This window comes from Pelophylax lessonae (assembly GCF_965119305.1).
Source record: "Pelophylax lessonae genome assembly, chromosome: 6".
Taxonomy (NCBI): domain Eukaryota; kingdom Metazoa; phylum Chordata; class Amphibia; order Anura; family Ranidae; genus Pelophylax; species Pelophylax lessonae.
In genome coordinates this window covers 305,919,069-305,933,559 of record NC_138773.1, presented here as the reverse complement: position 1 = coordinate 305,933,559, position 14,491 = coordinate 305,919,069, and the positions used below count along the sequence as shown (strand labels likewise).

Here is a 14,491-nt window from a genome sequence, read left to right as displayed (position 1 = left end):
GATCATTCGTCCGATATTCTCATCCTATGTACGGGGCATTAGCTGTGCAGGTTGACGACCAAAAGAAAACCTCTGTAGAGTTATTTCAGGTGACACATCCAGTGTTTGTTATTGACAAAGGTTAAACCTTCGCTTACTAAACTTCTGCTCCAGAAGATCGATAATCAATCGATGATGTACTCTTCTTTTGGCTGACAACTAAATCAAAGGTAGGATGGCTTTTAGGGGAAGCGTACTATAAAAAGATCTCGGCTGCATTAGAGATCTGCTACTCCAGAAGATACATTGTGACAAACACAATGGCCATAGTAAAGAGAACCTGTCACAGGCAGCAGTACATCCCAGTTATCACAGTACATCCCAGTTATCGCAGTACATCCGTTATTGCAGTACATCCCAGTTATCGCAGTACATCCCAGTTATCGCAGTACATCCCAGTTATCGCAGTACATCCCAGTTATCACAGTACATCCCAGTTATCACAGTACATCCCAGTTATCGCAGTACATCCCAGTTATCACAGTACATCCCAGTTATCACAGTACATCCCAGTTATCGCAGTACATCCCAGTTATCACAGTACATCCCAGTTATCACAGTACATCCCAGTTATCGCAGTACATCCCAGTTATCGCAGTACATCCCAGTTATCGCAGTACATCCCAGTTATTGCAGTACATCCCAGTTATCACAGTACATCCCAGTTCTAGCAGTACATTCCAGTTATCGCAGTACATCTCAGTTCTAGCAGTACATTCCAGTTATCGCAGTACATCCCAGTTATCGCAGTACATCCCAGTTATCACAGTACATCCCAGTTATCGCAGTACATCCCAGTTATCGCTGGCCATACACGGCAGGTAGCTGAATATTTGTATGTATGGCCATTGGTCTCCCTGTGCTTCACATCTTTCATGTCTGCATTCAAGCTGAAATGTAACCACTTGCCACCCAGGCCAATTCAGGCATTTCTCTCTTATATGTAAAAATCATCATTTGATGCTAAAAAATTACTCAGAACCCCCAAACATTATACAGTATATACAGTATCTCACAAAAGTGAGTACACCCCTCACATTTTTGTAAATATTTTATTGTATCTTTTCATGTGACAACAATGAAGAAATGACGCTTTGCTACAATGTAAAGTAGTGAGTGTACAGCTTGTATAACAGTGTAAATTTGCTGTCCCCTCAAAATAACTCAACACACAGCCATTAATGTCTAAACCGCTGGCAACAAAAGTGAGTACACCCCTAAGTGACAATGTCCAAAATGGGCCCATAGTGTCAATATTTTGTGTGGCCACCATTATTTTCCAGCACTGCCTTAACCCTCTTGGGCATGGAGATCACCAGAGCTTCACAGGTTGCCACTGGAGTCCTCTTCCCCTCCTCCATGATGACATCACGGAGCTGGTGGATGTTAGAGACCTTGCGCTCCTCCACCTTCCGTTTGAGGATGCCCCACAGATGCTCAATAGGGTTTAAGTCTGGAGACATGCTTGGCCAGTCCATCACCTTTACCCTCAGCTTCTTTAGCAAGGCAGTGGTCATCTTGGAGGTGTGTTTGGGGTCATCATCATGTTGGAATACTGCCCTGCAGCCCCGTCTCCGAAAGGAGGGGATCATGCTCTGCTTCAGTATGTCACAGTACATGTTGGCATTCATGGTTCCCTCAATGAACTGTAGCTCCCCAGTGCCGGCAGAACTCATGCAGCACCAGACCATGACACTCCCACCACCATGCTTGACTGTAAGCAAGAAACACTTGTCTTTGTACTCTTCACCTGGTTGCCGCGACACACGCTTGACACCATCTGAACCAAATAAGTTTATCTTGGTCTCATCAGACCACAGGACACGGTTCCAGTAATCCATGTCCTTAGTCTGCTTGTCTTCAGAAAACTGTTTGCGGGCTTTCTTCTGCATCATCCTTAGAAGAGGCTTCCTTCTGGGATGACAGCCATGCAGACCAATTTGATGCAGTGTGCGGCGTATGGTCTGAGCATTGACAGGCTGACCCCCCACCTCTTCAACCTCAATGAGCAGCACTCATACGTCTATTTCCCACAGACAACCTCTGGATATGACTCTAAGCACTTGCAGTCAACTTCTTTGGTCGGCCATGGCGAGGTCTGTTCTGAGTGGAACCTGTCCTGTTAAACTGCTGTATGGTCTTGGCCACCGTGCTTCAGCTCAGTTTTGGGGTCTAGGCAAACTTCTTATAGCCTAGGCCATCTTTATGTAGAGCAACAATTCTTTTTTTCATATCCTCAGAGAGTTCTTTGCCATGAGGTGCCATGTTGAACTTTCAGTGACCAGTATGAGAGAGTGAGAGCGATAACACAAAATTTAACACACCTGCTCCCCATTCACACCTGAGACCTTGTAACACTAATGAGTCACATGACACCGGAGAGGAAAATGGCTAATTGGGCCCAATTTGGACTTTTTTACTTAGGGGTGTACTCACTTTTGTTGCCAGCGGTTTAGACGTTAATGGCTTTATGTTGAGTTATTTTGAGGGGACAGCAAATTTACACTGTTATACAAGCTGTACACTCACTACTTTACATTGTAGCAAAGTGTCATTTCTTCAGTGTTGTCACATGAAAAGACATAATAAAATATTTACAAAAATGAGGGGTGTACTCACTTTTGTGAGATAATGTATGTATATATATAATATATATATATATATATATATATATATATATATATGTATATATTGTTTTTTTTTTTGTTAGCATTTGTTCCCTAAGGAAAGAAATGGCCACTGTTGCAATTTTTTGTCACACGGTATTTGTGTAGCAATTTTTTAAACACTTTCATTAATTTAAAAAAATAATAATTTTTACCCCATTTCTTTTTGTATAAAGATGATTTTACACCAAGTAAATAGATACCAAACATGTCACACTTTAAATATGCGCACACCTGCGGAATGGCGCCAAACTACAGTACTTACAAATTTTCATAGGCGACGCTTTTAAAATTTAGAGAAGGTCTAGTGCTAGAATGATTGCTCTCGCTCTAACTATCCCAGCGATACCTCACATGTGTGGTTTAAACGGCGTTTACATATGTGGGCACGACCTATGTATGCGTTCACTTCTGCATACGAGCATGAGGGGATGGGGGCGCTTTAAATATTTTTTTATTTTTTTTATTTTTTTTTATTTTTACAATTTCCCTTAACCACTTACCGCAAAGTGACGTATATATACGTCGGCAGACTTTGCGGTGTTATACCGGGATGATGCCTCTAGCTAGAGGCACCATCCCAGTACCGTGGCTTACAGCCGATGGTCGGCTTTCCGTCAGTAACGACCGATGTGGCTCGGGAGCCGTTTGATCGTTACCCGGGTGAGCGGGAGGGGACGTCCCCCCCCTCCCGCTGCCTTCCGTGACTTTGAACGGGCCTCCTGTCCCACCGGGAGACCCGAGCACCCAGCCGGCGCGGCTTCGATCGGGTCTCCGATGACGTAACCCGGAGGCGGCGTCCATGACGTCACTTCCGGGTTACTCTGCTGCTAAAGGCGGCAGATTTAAAAAGCGGCTGTATGCAAAAATGCCGTTTTCGGCGTTTTGAAAACATGGAAGTGTAGTGGAGGGGTTTGGGGTCTTTTAGACCCTCGATCCCTCCATAAAGAGTACCTGTCACTACATATTGGTGTCACAAGGGATGTTTACATTCCTTGTGACAGCAATAAAAGTGATCAGATTTTTCTTTAAAAAAATAAAAAACCTGTAATAAAGTTTAAAAAAAATAAAAAAAATAGGAAAAAAAAATTTGGCCGCCCCCATCACCTTTAGCTCGCGCATGAAAAAAAAACGTATACGGAAGTCGAGCCGTGACTGAAATCGCTGTTCAAACCACTGCGATCGCCAAGAGAGTGAGCAATAATTTAAAAAAAAGAGCTACACTCTAACTCTAAACTGGTAACCGTTAAATACATTTAAAGCGTCGCCTATTGAGATCTCTATTGACCGTAGTTTGTCGCCATCCCACGGGGGGGCGCAATTTTAAACCGTAACATGTTGGGTATCTATTTACTTGGCGTGACATCATCTTTCACAATATACAAAAAAAGGGCTAACTTTACTGTTTAGTATTTTTTAAATGCAGTGAAATATGATTTTTCAACATGTTTCCAAAAAAAGTGGCGTTTTAAAGATCGCTGCGCAAATACCGCATGACAAAAAATATTGCAATGACCGTCATTTGATTCTCCAGAGTCTTTGCTAAAAAAATATATATATATAATGAATTGGGGGTTCTAAGTAGTTTTCTAGGAAAAAATACTGATTTTAACTTGTAAACAAAAAGTGTCCGAAATAGGGCTGGGGCTTAAGTGGTTACATTTTTTATTTTTTGATTAATTAAGTGATGTAAACATCCCTTGTGATTGGAATAGGGCATAGGGCATGACAGGTCCTCTATACAGAGAGATCTGGGGGTCTATAAGTCCTTAAATCTCTCCTCTATGTTGGAAAGCATGAGATCACGAAAAATAGAACCCAATCTCAGGCTTTTCAGCAAACCCCCCCCCCCAAAAAAAATGACATTGCTTTCGGCCTCAGAGGGTAACAGAGATGGCCGAGGACCATCTGGTCCATGGCCAGCACTATGGAAAACCCCCGGTTCATCCTCCAGCTCCCTGATCGCATGGGAGAGACCAGGAGAGCACCAGAGGGTCTTGCTCAATCTGGAGATGGACTAGGAACTATGGACTATAGGATGTGTAGTATTGCAGTCCCACTATAAGTCACTGATCGCCATCTTCAGTAGTAAAAAATAAATAAATAAATAGAAATATATGTGTGTAACCCGGAACTATAGAGAATAATCCACTTTTTGTGCAGCAAATACCTTTGTAACCCCAGATATCATTAAAGGCAGCAGTGACACCATCACTGTGCTGTACATACAGTAGTCTGTGCAGAGAGGAGAGCTGTGGGAGGGGCCTGACAGGCTCCACCCACTACAGGCTGCTCCCAGAAAGCTACAGGAGGGGGCGGAGACAAGACCAGTCACCCTGCACAAGGAGAGAGAGCAGCAGTGAGCGGTCTTTATTACAGGAAGTCTCGCACTGGATTACTGCACAGATGTGGAAGAAATACACAAAACCCACCGAGATCCAAGAAGAATACACATGAATGGAATAAATAATATTTGCTTATCACAGAGTTCACCTTTAACTGCCACGTTCACTTTTAACAGCCGGAATGCTAAATACCAGCAGTGAGGACGTTCCCGTTCCCCCGGGCCCCTGCCATTACACGTTTTAGCATTTTCTAAGGTCTCCTGCCCATTTACCTGGAGATTTCCTTTGTAGGATTCAAAGACAAACACTGCACACAAATATTTGCTGAGTATTCTCAGGTTTGGACGGGTCTCAGGAAGTTTGCATAATGTGCCGTACCCCCTGGAGTTACAGTTTGGGACGGGAGGGGGTGGGGTATATACAGAGGTGTATGTTGGCACATGTGTCTCGTGTATTAGTTGTCCAATCTGCATATAATCATTATGAAAGGGCGCCCCCCCTCCCTCCTCCTACTGGGGAACCATAAAGTCCAGCATGCCCTTCCAGCCAAAGGCAATAAAGGGTGCTTTCCTTCCAGATTTCCAGGCAATGGGTGACAACTACCACACTCCTGATAATTCTTCAAGTCCATGTAAACACTTCTTGAATAACTGTATGCTAAGGTTATGTTCACATCTCGTGATTTCGGATCGCAGGCAGAATTCTTGCGACTCTTCCAGTGACCCCAATCGCAGCACAACGCACTGCATGCATTTGGGTACCATTGTCCTTCAACGGCACCCTAAACGCGATGTAATTCAAACCGCGCCTTTACAAAGCATGGGAATCTCGATTTGTGCACCGGTTTCTATGCAGTCCCTCCTCTGGCTTCCACACAAATTGTGCCCCTCGACTCTAAGCCCTTTAGGCCCAGTTCACACTGATGCGAATTGGATGTGGATTTCCCTGCATCCATTTTGCATGACAGGAGAGTGTGACCTGCTCTAAATGGAGATGGCTCACACACCTTCGAGGCGGCCGCGGTACGATTTGCAGAAGGGTCCTGTGAGTCTTCTGGTCTGTTTCGGGGGCGAATTCAGACAAAAATTCGGACCTGATTCGCACCTGAAACGGTGAACTGACACGCACCGGACCAGAGATTTCTCTTCACTTCCTGACCCATAGCCAAACAGGAAGTGAAATTAAATCCCTGCAAATTAACCACATAATGACCGCCCACCGCAGTTTTACTGCGGCAGGCAGCCACTCCTGGGCAAAGCGACATTACACTATGTCGCTCGCTCAGGAGACTCCAGGGGGCGAACGCGCGGCGCCGGTGGCGTGCTCCCGCCCCCGCTTGTTAGCTGGGGAGACAGTGCGCGTGACCGGCGCCTTTGATGGCCGCCAGCCACTCGCAATCTCCTGCAGCTGAGAGAGAAGGACAGACAGCTGATGTAAACACAGCCGTCTGTCATTCTTATAATATGTCAACAAAAGTTAGATTTTATTTCCATCATTGACACTTTCAGAATTACAAAAAACAAAAAAAATGGCTTCTGCAAAAGTTTGGGCACCCTGTAGAATTTATAGCATGTACTGCCCCCTTTGCAAGGCTGAGACCTGCCAGTGTCATGGATTGTTCTTAATCATCGTCTGGGAAGACCAGGTAATGTCAATCTCAAAGGTTTTAAATGCCCAGACTCATCTGACCTTGCCCCAACAATCAGCACCATGGGATCTTCTAAGCAGTTGTTTAGAAAACGGAAACTGAAAATAGTTGACGCTCACAAAGCTGGAGAAGGCTATAAGAAGGTAGTAAAGCGTTTTCAGATGTCAATATCCTCTGTTCGGAATGTAATAAAGAAATGGCAGTCATCAGGAACAGTGGAAGTTAAAGCAAGATCTGGAAGACCAAGAAAAATATCAGATAGAACAGCTGGCAGGATTGTGAGAAAATCAATTCAAAACCCACATTTGACTGCACGATCCCTCCAAAAAGATCTGGCAGACACTGGAGTTGTGGTACACTATTCCACTACAAAGAGATACTTGTACAAATATGGTCTTCATGGAAGAGTCATCAGAAGAAAACCTCTTCTACGTCCTCACCACAAAAATCAGCGTTTGAACTTTGCAAATGAACATATAGACAAGCCTGATGCATTTTGGAAACAAGTTCTGTGGACCGATGAGGTTAAAATTGAACTTTTTGGCCGGAATGAGCAAAGGTTCGTTTGGAGAAGAAGAGGCACAGAATTTAATGAAAAGAACCTCTGTCCAACTGTTAAGCATGGGTGTGGATCAATCATGCTTTGGGGTTGTATTGTAGCCAGTGGCACAGGGAACATCTCACGAGTAGAAGGAAAAATGGATTCAATAAAATTTCAGCAAATTTTGGATGGTAACTTGATGCCATCTGTGAAAAAGCTGAAGTTAAAGAGAGGATGGCTTCTACAAATGGATACTGATCCTAAACACACCTCGAAATCCACGGGGGATTACATCAAGAGGCGTAAACTGAAGGTTTTGCCATGGCCTTCACAATCTTCTGACCTCAACATAATTGAAAATCTATGGATAGACCTTAAAAGAGCAGTGCGTGACAGACAGCCCAGAAATCTCAAAGAACTGGAAGACTTTTGTAAGGAAGAATGAGCAAAGATCCCTCAAACAAGAATTGAAAGACTCTTGGCTGGCTACAAAAAGCGTTTACAAGCTGTGATACTTGCAAAAGGGGGCAGTACAAGATATTAACTCTGCAGGGTGCCCAAACTTTTGCAGACGCCATTTTTTTGTTTTCTGTTATTTTGAAAGTGTCAATGATGGAAATAAAATCTAACTTTTGTTGACATATTATAGGAATGTCTAATCTGTAATTTGATGCCTTTTGGAGATTTTTCCATCTTTCCTTGGCTTCTTTATGCACAATAATACAGATTTTTACCTGGGGTGCCCAAACTTTCGATCCCCACTGTATATAATATATGTATACGTGTATATATATATATATACTTTAACTTATTTATAGTTATTTATTATATTATAATTTATGGTTTTGTGTTTCAAACGTTATCATACCCGAGATGTTATTAACCACTTGCCGACCAGTCACTGGGACTGTACTGCGGCAAAGTGGCTCGATTCCGCCCAGCGACGTAGACCTACGTCGCTGGACTCCTCCCCCTGTAGGCGGCGCTCGCGTGCCGCCGGAGGCGTGCTCCCGCTGTTTTCAGTCACAGCGGGAGTCGGGCCAGGGGAGGAGCGGCGGCGATCGCCGCTGCTCTTCCCCGATCGTCGGGGAATCGAGTTTGGAGTAAACAGAGCGGGCGGATCTCCTAAGTGACAGGCAGGGTCAGATTGCAGGGTTCATCATAGCTGAACATGCGATCTGTCCCTGTGTCACTCAGTCACCTCCCCCCACACACGTTAGTTAGCACCAGGCATACATTAACCCCTCCCTCTCCAATAAAATTAATCCCTTCCCTGCTAGTGTCATTTTTACAGTAACAGTGCATATTTATAGCACTAATTACTGTAGAAATGTCACTGGTACCCCCAAAAGTGTCAAAAATGTCAGTCAAGGGTCCGATCTGTCCGCCGCAATGTCGCAATCCCGCAAAAAAAATCGCAGATCACCGCCATTACTCGTTAAAAAAAAACACCAAAAATGACAAAAATCTTTCCCTTAGTTAGTAAACGCAATAACTTTTGCGCAAACCAATCAATATACGCTTATTGTGATTTTTTTTTTTACCAAACATAGGTAGCAGAAAACAAATTGGCCAAAAATTTAAAAAAATTTTGATTTTTACATTTTTTGGGGAGAATTTCATATAAAAAAATGTTAAAAATATTGTTATTTTTTCAAAATTGTCGCTCTTTTTTTGTTTATAGCGCAAAAAGTAAAAATTGCACAGGTGATCAAATACCACCAAAAGAAAGCTCTGTTTGTGGAAAAAAAAGGACGTAAATTTCGTTTGGGTACGGCGTTGCACGACCGCGCAATTGTCAGTTAAAGTCGCACAGCGCTGAATCGCAAAAAGTGGCCTGGACGTAAGACAGCAAAATCCTCCGGTGGTAAAGTCGTTAAGAAGAACGCACAGTAAAAAAAAATCATATTTAAATAGTTGGTTTGGGCTGCTCGTCCTTAAGAATTACATGCAAAATAATTGTACCGCTTTCAGCACCTAAAATGGGAAACAATCATACCGCCAGGGAGGTTAACAATGATAATAGTAAACAGGACTAATAGAGAGGGTGAATCTCCTTACTGGGGGCACAGACAGCAATAAAAACTACAAAAACGCTACATCATTAGTCCACAGGGTGACATCCTCCATCAGGGCAGGAATTGGGTACTTCCTGTCCTAATTGGCACATCAGATACAAATCTTGTACCCAACCCTTCTACCCGGGACTGGAATAGGAAAATTCAATTACAGCCAGTTCAGTAAAAAACAGTTCATGTAATTGTATGTTTTTGAATTGTGGGAGGAAACTAAAGCAGAGCTGGTCCCATCACTGACCATAGGGGGGGATATTATATTTAAGGTGTGGGCACCTAATGTTGGCATGGGGGGGAAGCATCGCCGACTATTGCCTCCCCATGACACTGGCTTTGAAGTAGAGCACATAGAATAGTACTGAAACATAGAAGGAACACGGAAATGTCACGCAGAGAGCATCCTTGTTGAAAATGAACCACTGGATGTACTTCACACAACCAAAAAAAAAAAAAACTTAAAGGGTAACTCCACATTCATGGGAAAAAATATAGCAAATAAAGAAAAAATAATACAGCGTATACAATTGTGACACAAATCATATTATAATTGAATGTTATTAAAAATGATCATTTTAATCTGCAGCTGCTGTAATTTTCTGAAAATGCAATATGGCGACCTGGAGGTGTTCTGTACACAGAATGTATACTGACCACACCCCCCAGAAACATCATTTCCTGCTTGTGTGATTGGCTCACCAATTTTCCCAGAAGTCTGCACTAAGATACAAGTCAGATTTCTGGCATCCCCTGCAACAGAAATGTCATTTTTGGTGAGATACTCCCAATAGGAACACTTCTAAGTGCCTGTTCACATATATGCGATGCGGGAACCCTGCGAATCCACTGGGGGTTCCTGCATCGCACTCAACTCGCAGGCAGTTCACACTGCCATATGCAAATCACTGGGGGTGTCAATACAAGGTTAACAACACCCCCAGATCAGTTTGCATTTCGCAGTGCGAACTGTCAGTTCGGACATGAATCAGATCACATAGGCTAGAACACCCATGGGATAGGATTCTGGTGCGGACCAAAAAAAGGGTCCTGTGCGACTTTGGTCCAAATGCGATGCAAATTTGGCAATACAGTCTGTATGGCTGAATTTGCAACGCACAGACATGTCTGGCATCGCGTATGTGTTCACCGGCACTAAAGGGATGCAGGTCCAGCAGATTTCCTCATTAGTTCTCTGCAGCTGCACAGCTGATTGATAATAATGAAACCACTCCCATTAGATACACTCAGCACAGAGGAACAAACAATGATTTCTTCAGAATAACGAAAGATAGGAATCTGCAACAAAGTTTGTTATAATCCTTGCACTGTACAGAGATCACCCAGAGGGGGGTGTTTTTTCTCAATAAAAGTGGTTATGCTTTAAAGCAGAACTAAACCACTGAATGAATTGCCTCCCATGTGTTGCCATCTGAAAACTCTGGCACATGTGCATACGCACTGCTGTTATCTTTCGGGTATCCAGGACCTGGCAGAGATCTGTGCAGCGCTTATGTGCATACATGGCTGGATATCTGTAAATGCGTGCAAACGCTGCTAGCTTCTGGCAGGTTGCCACTATACCACCCAGGAGCATTTGTGCGCATCTGAAACATACAGGGGCAGACTGGCAACTTTCGGCCCAGGGGGCAAGTACAAACCAGAGGCTCATGGTGCAGCGACTCGGCCCCCCTCCCACTCTCCCTCTTCCCGGCCTCCGCCTGACCCCCATTCCAGGCTGAAGCCCTGCTCCAGGTACTCTCTACTCACTGGCTGAATCTGGGTTACCAACCTGGCCAGCAGGGGGCGGTTGGGGGGAGCTGGGACAGTTCAGTTGGGGTTGGCCAGGGGAGGAGAGTCTCCAGTGGGGCATGGAACCGGCCTCTGCTCAGACAGTTTACACCAGAGATCCTCAAACTATGGCCCTCCAGCTGTTGCGGAACTACACATCCCATGAGGCATTGCAAAACTCTGACATTCACAGACATGACTAGGTATGATGGGAATTGTAGTTCCTGAAACACTGGAGAGCCATAGTTTGAAGACCCCTGGTTTACACCATCCATGCTGAGGGGGGGAGGACTGCGCTCTGTCCTTGTCTTCAACCAGCACTCAGTTGGTCAGTGACGGGGACTTTTTACTTCTCTTCACCAGGAATCCTTTAGGCATGTCTGGGGCAGAAGCAGTGCAGCCTTTATACAGGACATCAGAGCGGCCCGAGGGGGTAATTGCCCCCCTGGCCCAGTCCTCCCGTGGAAACAAATCTACTCTGCATGCACATATACGAACTGTTGTGGCGTAGTACTGCCTCCAGGGAGAGCTGTTACATAGCTAGCCCAGGAGGCAGCAGGGCCTGGCCCTTGCAGCATGAGAATAAATAAAATGATAAAAAGGGGCGTTTAAAAAGTTTGCTGGAGTGAGTTTAGTTATGCTTTACCAAGCTACACAAGACGTAGGTAATATGCCCTGTACTTCTGACCCTCCCACACTTGTAAAAATGACATTCAGCTGCTGTAGAAGCTGCTGCTATCAATAACAGACAGTCTGACACAGTGTTTATAAACATCGTTCAGAAAGAAGATAGACCGATACAAAGTAACATTGTTTATAAACATCGTTCAGAAAGAAGATAGACCGATACAAAGTAACGTTGTTTATGAACATCATTCAGAAAGAAGATAGACCAATACAAAGTGACATTGTTTATAAACATCATTCAGAAAGAAGATAGATCGATACAAAGTAACATTGTTTATAAACATCATTCAGAAAGAAGATAGATCGATACAAAGTAACATTGTTTATAAACATCATTCAGAAAGAAGATAGACCGATACAAAGTAACGTTGTTTATAATCATCGTTCAGACAGGAGATTGAGAGATACGAAGTAAAATTATTACTTTTGTATCAACTTTTTTTCATAAATTTGCAGATTAAAGGGATGAGTTCATGATCTCAGGAATAGTAACCTGACAAATTAAAAAATAAATAAATAAAAATGTACTGTATTTCTAATTATCTCCTTATTAACCCTAGGTTACCCTAATCAACCTTCATTAACTCCTTCCCCCTCCTCTCTGTTTACAGAAAACACGTATTAAATCACAGCTTACCAATTCTTAGATGTGATGGCTGCATTCGTTTTCTTTTGGCTTTCTTTCTTCTGCTTTCATCTGGTAATTCAGCCAGTACGTCTGTTGTTTTTTCAAAAGAACAAGCTCTCTTCTAGATGTATCAGTTTACAGGGATGAGACAAAACATTTAATACTAACAGGGGTGCTTAGAAATGATCAGCTTTCATTTATTCCTTTACCTTTATTCCAAAAGAGAAAAAAACAAATGTTTGCTGTAACTGATTATAAAGTGTTATCTGGAGTCTGGCTTCAATTTTTAAATCTGCTAGTACATCTAACACTCCCCTCCCCCAGACCAGTCTTTTTTAACCAGGGTGCCCACTGCCCACGCACCCTGGTGTGATCTGAGGTTTCTTCAGGGGTGCCTTAGCAAAATGCCTAAAAAGTGCCCCAAAATTGTATACAAGCCGGTGGGTGGATAAAGGCTGCCCTTTTAGTTACACAAAGCCACAGGTTTTCATTGTGCACCATTACAACCTTCTAGCTGCCAACTGCCTAATGACCAATGACATCATCAGTTTATAAGAAGGATGTCAGTTGCCTGCATATCATCCTTGCTTGACCCTCCCTTGCCTCTCTCCATCAGCGTTGGGGTTACATTAGCTAAGTCATGGAGAAAAATGGAGAAAGAAGAGAAACATTGGAGTACTAGTCAGTACTAGTTTGCAAAAGTGTATTTGCTTTGGAAGAATAAATCCCCCTAACGTTGGGTGTCCCATGTGTATTGATGTTGCTGCATTATGTAAAACTATTAGAACAGTTTTTATATTTTAGAGTGAGGCGCCTCGAGATTTTCGATAATTTTAAAGGGTGCCTTGACTGAAAAAAGGTTGAGAAACACTGCCCCAGCCTGACAGTGCTGCTGTCCAAAAGTGCCCATTGTGCTCCGTCAACCAGAGTGGGGGCGCTCTAATACAGGAGGTGTGTTACTGGTCAGATCACCAGGTGAAAACACAGGGAAATAAAAAATCTTAAAACTATAGATAAAATGAACGCAGCCGCCCGCCACATCTAATGATTGGTGAGCTGCAATATATTACATTTTTGGTTTTGGGTTTAAAACCGCTTTAACCATTATTTTCCTGTGTATTTTTTTAATTTATTTCTATTTTTTTGACACACTACTATTTAGCCTTTTTGGGTTTTTTTTTGTTTTTTTATTTTTTTAGTTTTTATTCATTATGTTCTTTTTTTTTTTTTTTTTTAGCGTTCCATTAATAAACGCAAAATTTACCAAAAAATTTTTTCATTCGTTTGTACATAACTTCGCAATGCTTTCTACAAGAATTATCATTTTAATGTAATTTTAAGTGGGACAAATAATAGATTTAAATGTATACTTTTTAAATACAGTACCACTAAAAAGTATGTATGTCTGTTTTTTTTCTGTGCCTGAATTGCATAATTATTTTTACAAGACTATATCTGAGGGAAAAAAAAGCCTTGGCTGGCCAAAAAAATAAAATAAATAAATGATATATATATATATATATATATATATATATATATATATATATATATATATATAAACAAAATATATATATATATGTGCCTGAATTGCATAATTTATGCAATTATATTTTTACAAGGCTATATCTGGGGGAAAAAAAGCCTTGGTTGTCCAAAAAAAAAATAAAAAAATAAATTAATATTTATATATTTATATAAATATATATATATATATATATATATATATATATATATATATATATATATAATTTTTGTTATTGTAATGACAAAGTTATCGCCAAGTTGACAGCCCCAGAGCAGAAATATAAAAATTGCTCTAGTCCATAGAGGGGTATACAGGTATAAATGTCAAATTAGTTGAAACCAGCACCCCCAGGCTGCAAGGCAGGAGTGCCAGCCACTCTGCAGGTATTTTACTAATGTTTTGCAAAATTACCATAAATACTGCATGGTCTAAATCCATATGTATATGTAAAGGAAGGAGAGTTTTGTAGACACGGGGACAGACTGGGGTCCAGTAGAGACTCCTAATCCCTGACACAGGGGCTGTTGGGAAATGCATTCTGTGTTGTATTAT

At 42.3% G+C, this 14,491-nt stretch overlaps 1 protein-coding gene across 2 annotated transcripts in view; it reads left to right on the top strand.

The window, feature by feature from the left end:
* Nucleotides 1-14,491, top strand: part of IHH (Indian hedgehog signaling molecule) — a 159,551-nt gene that overhangs the window by 95,074 nt on the left and 49,986 nt on the right. The gene's annotated exons all lie outside the window — the stretch shown is intronic.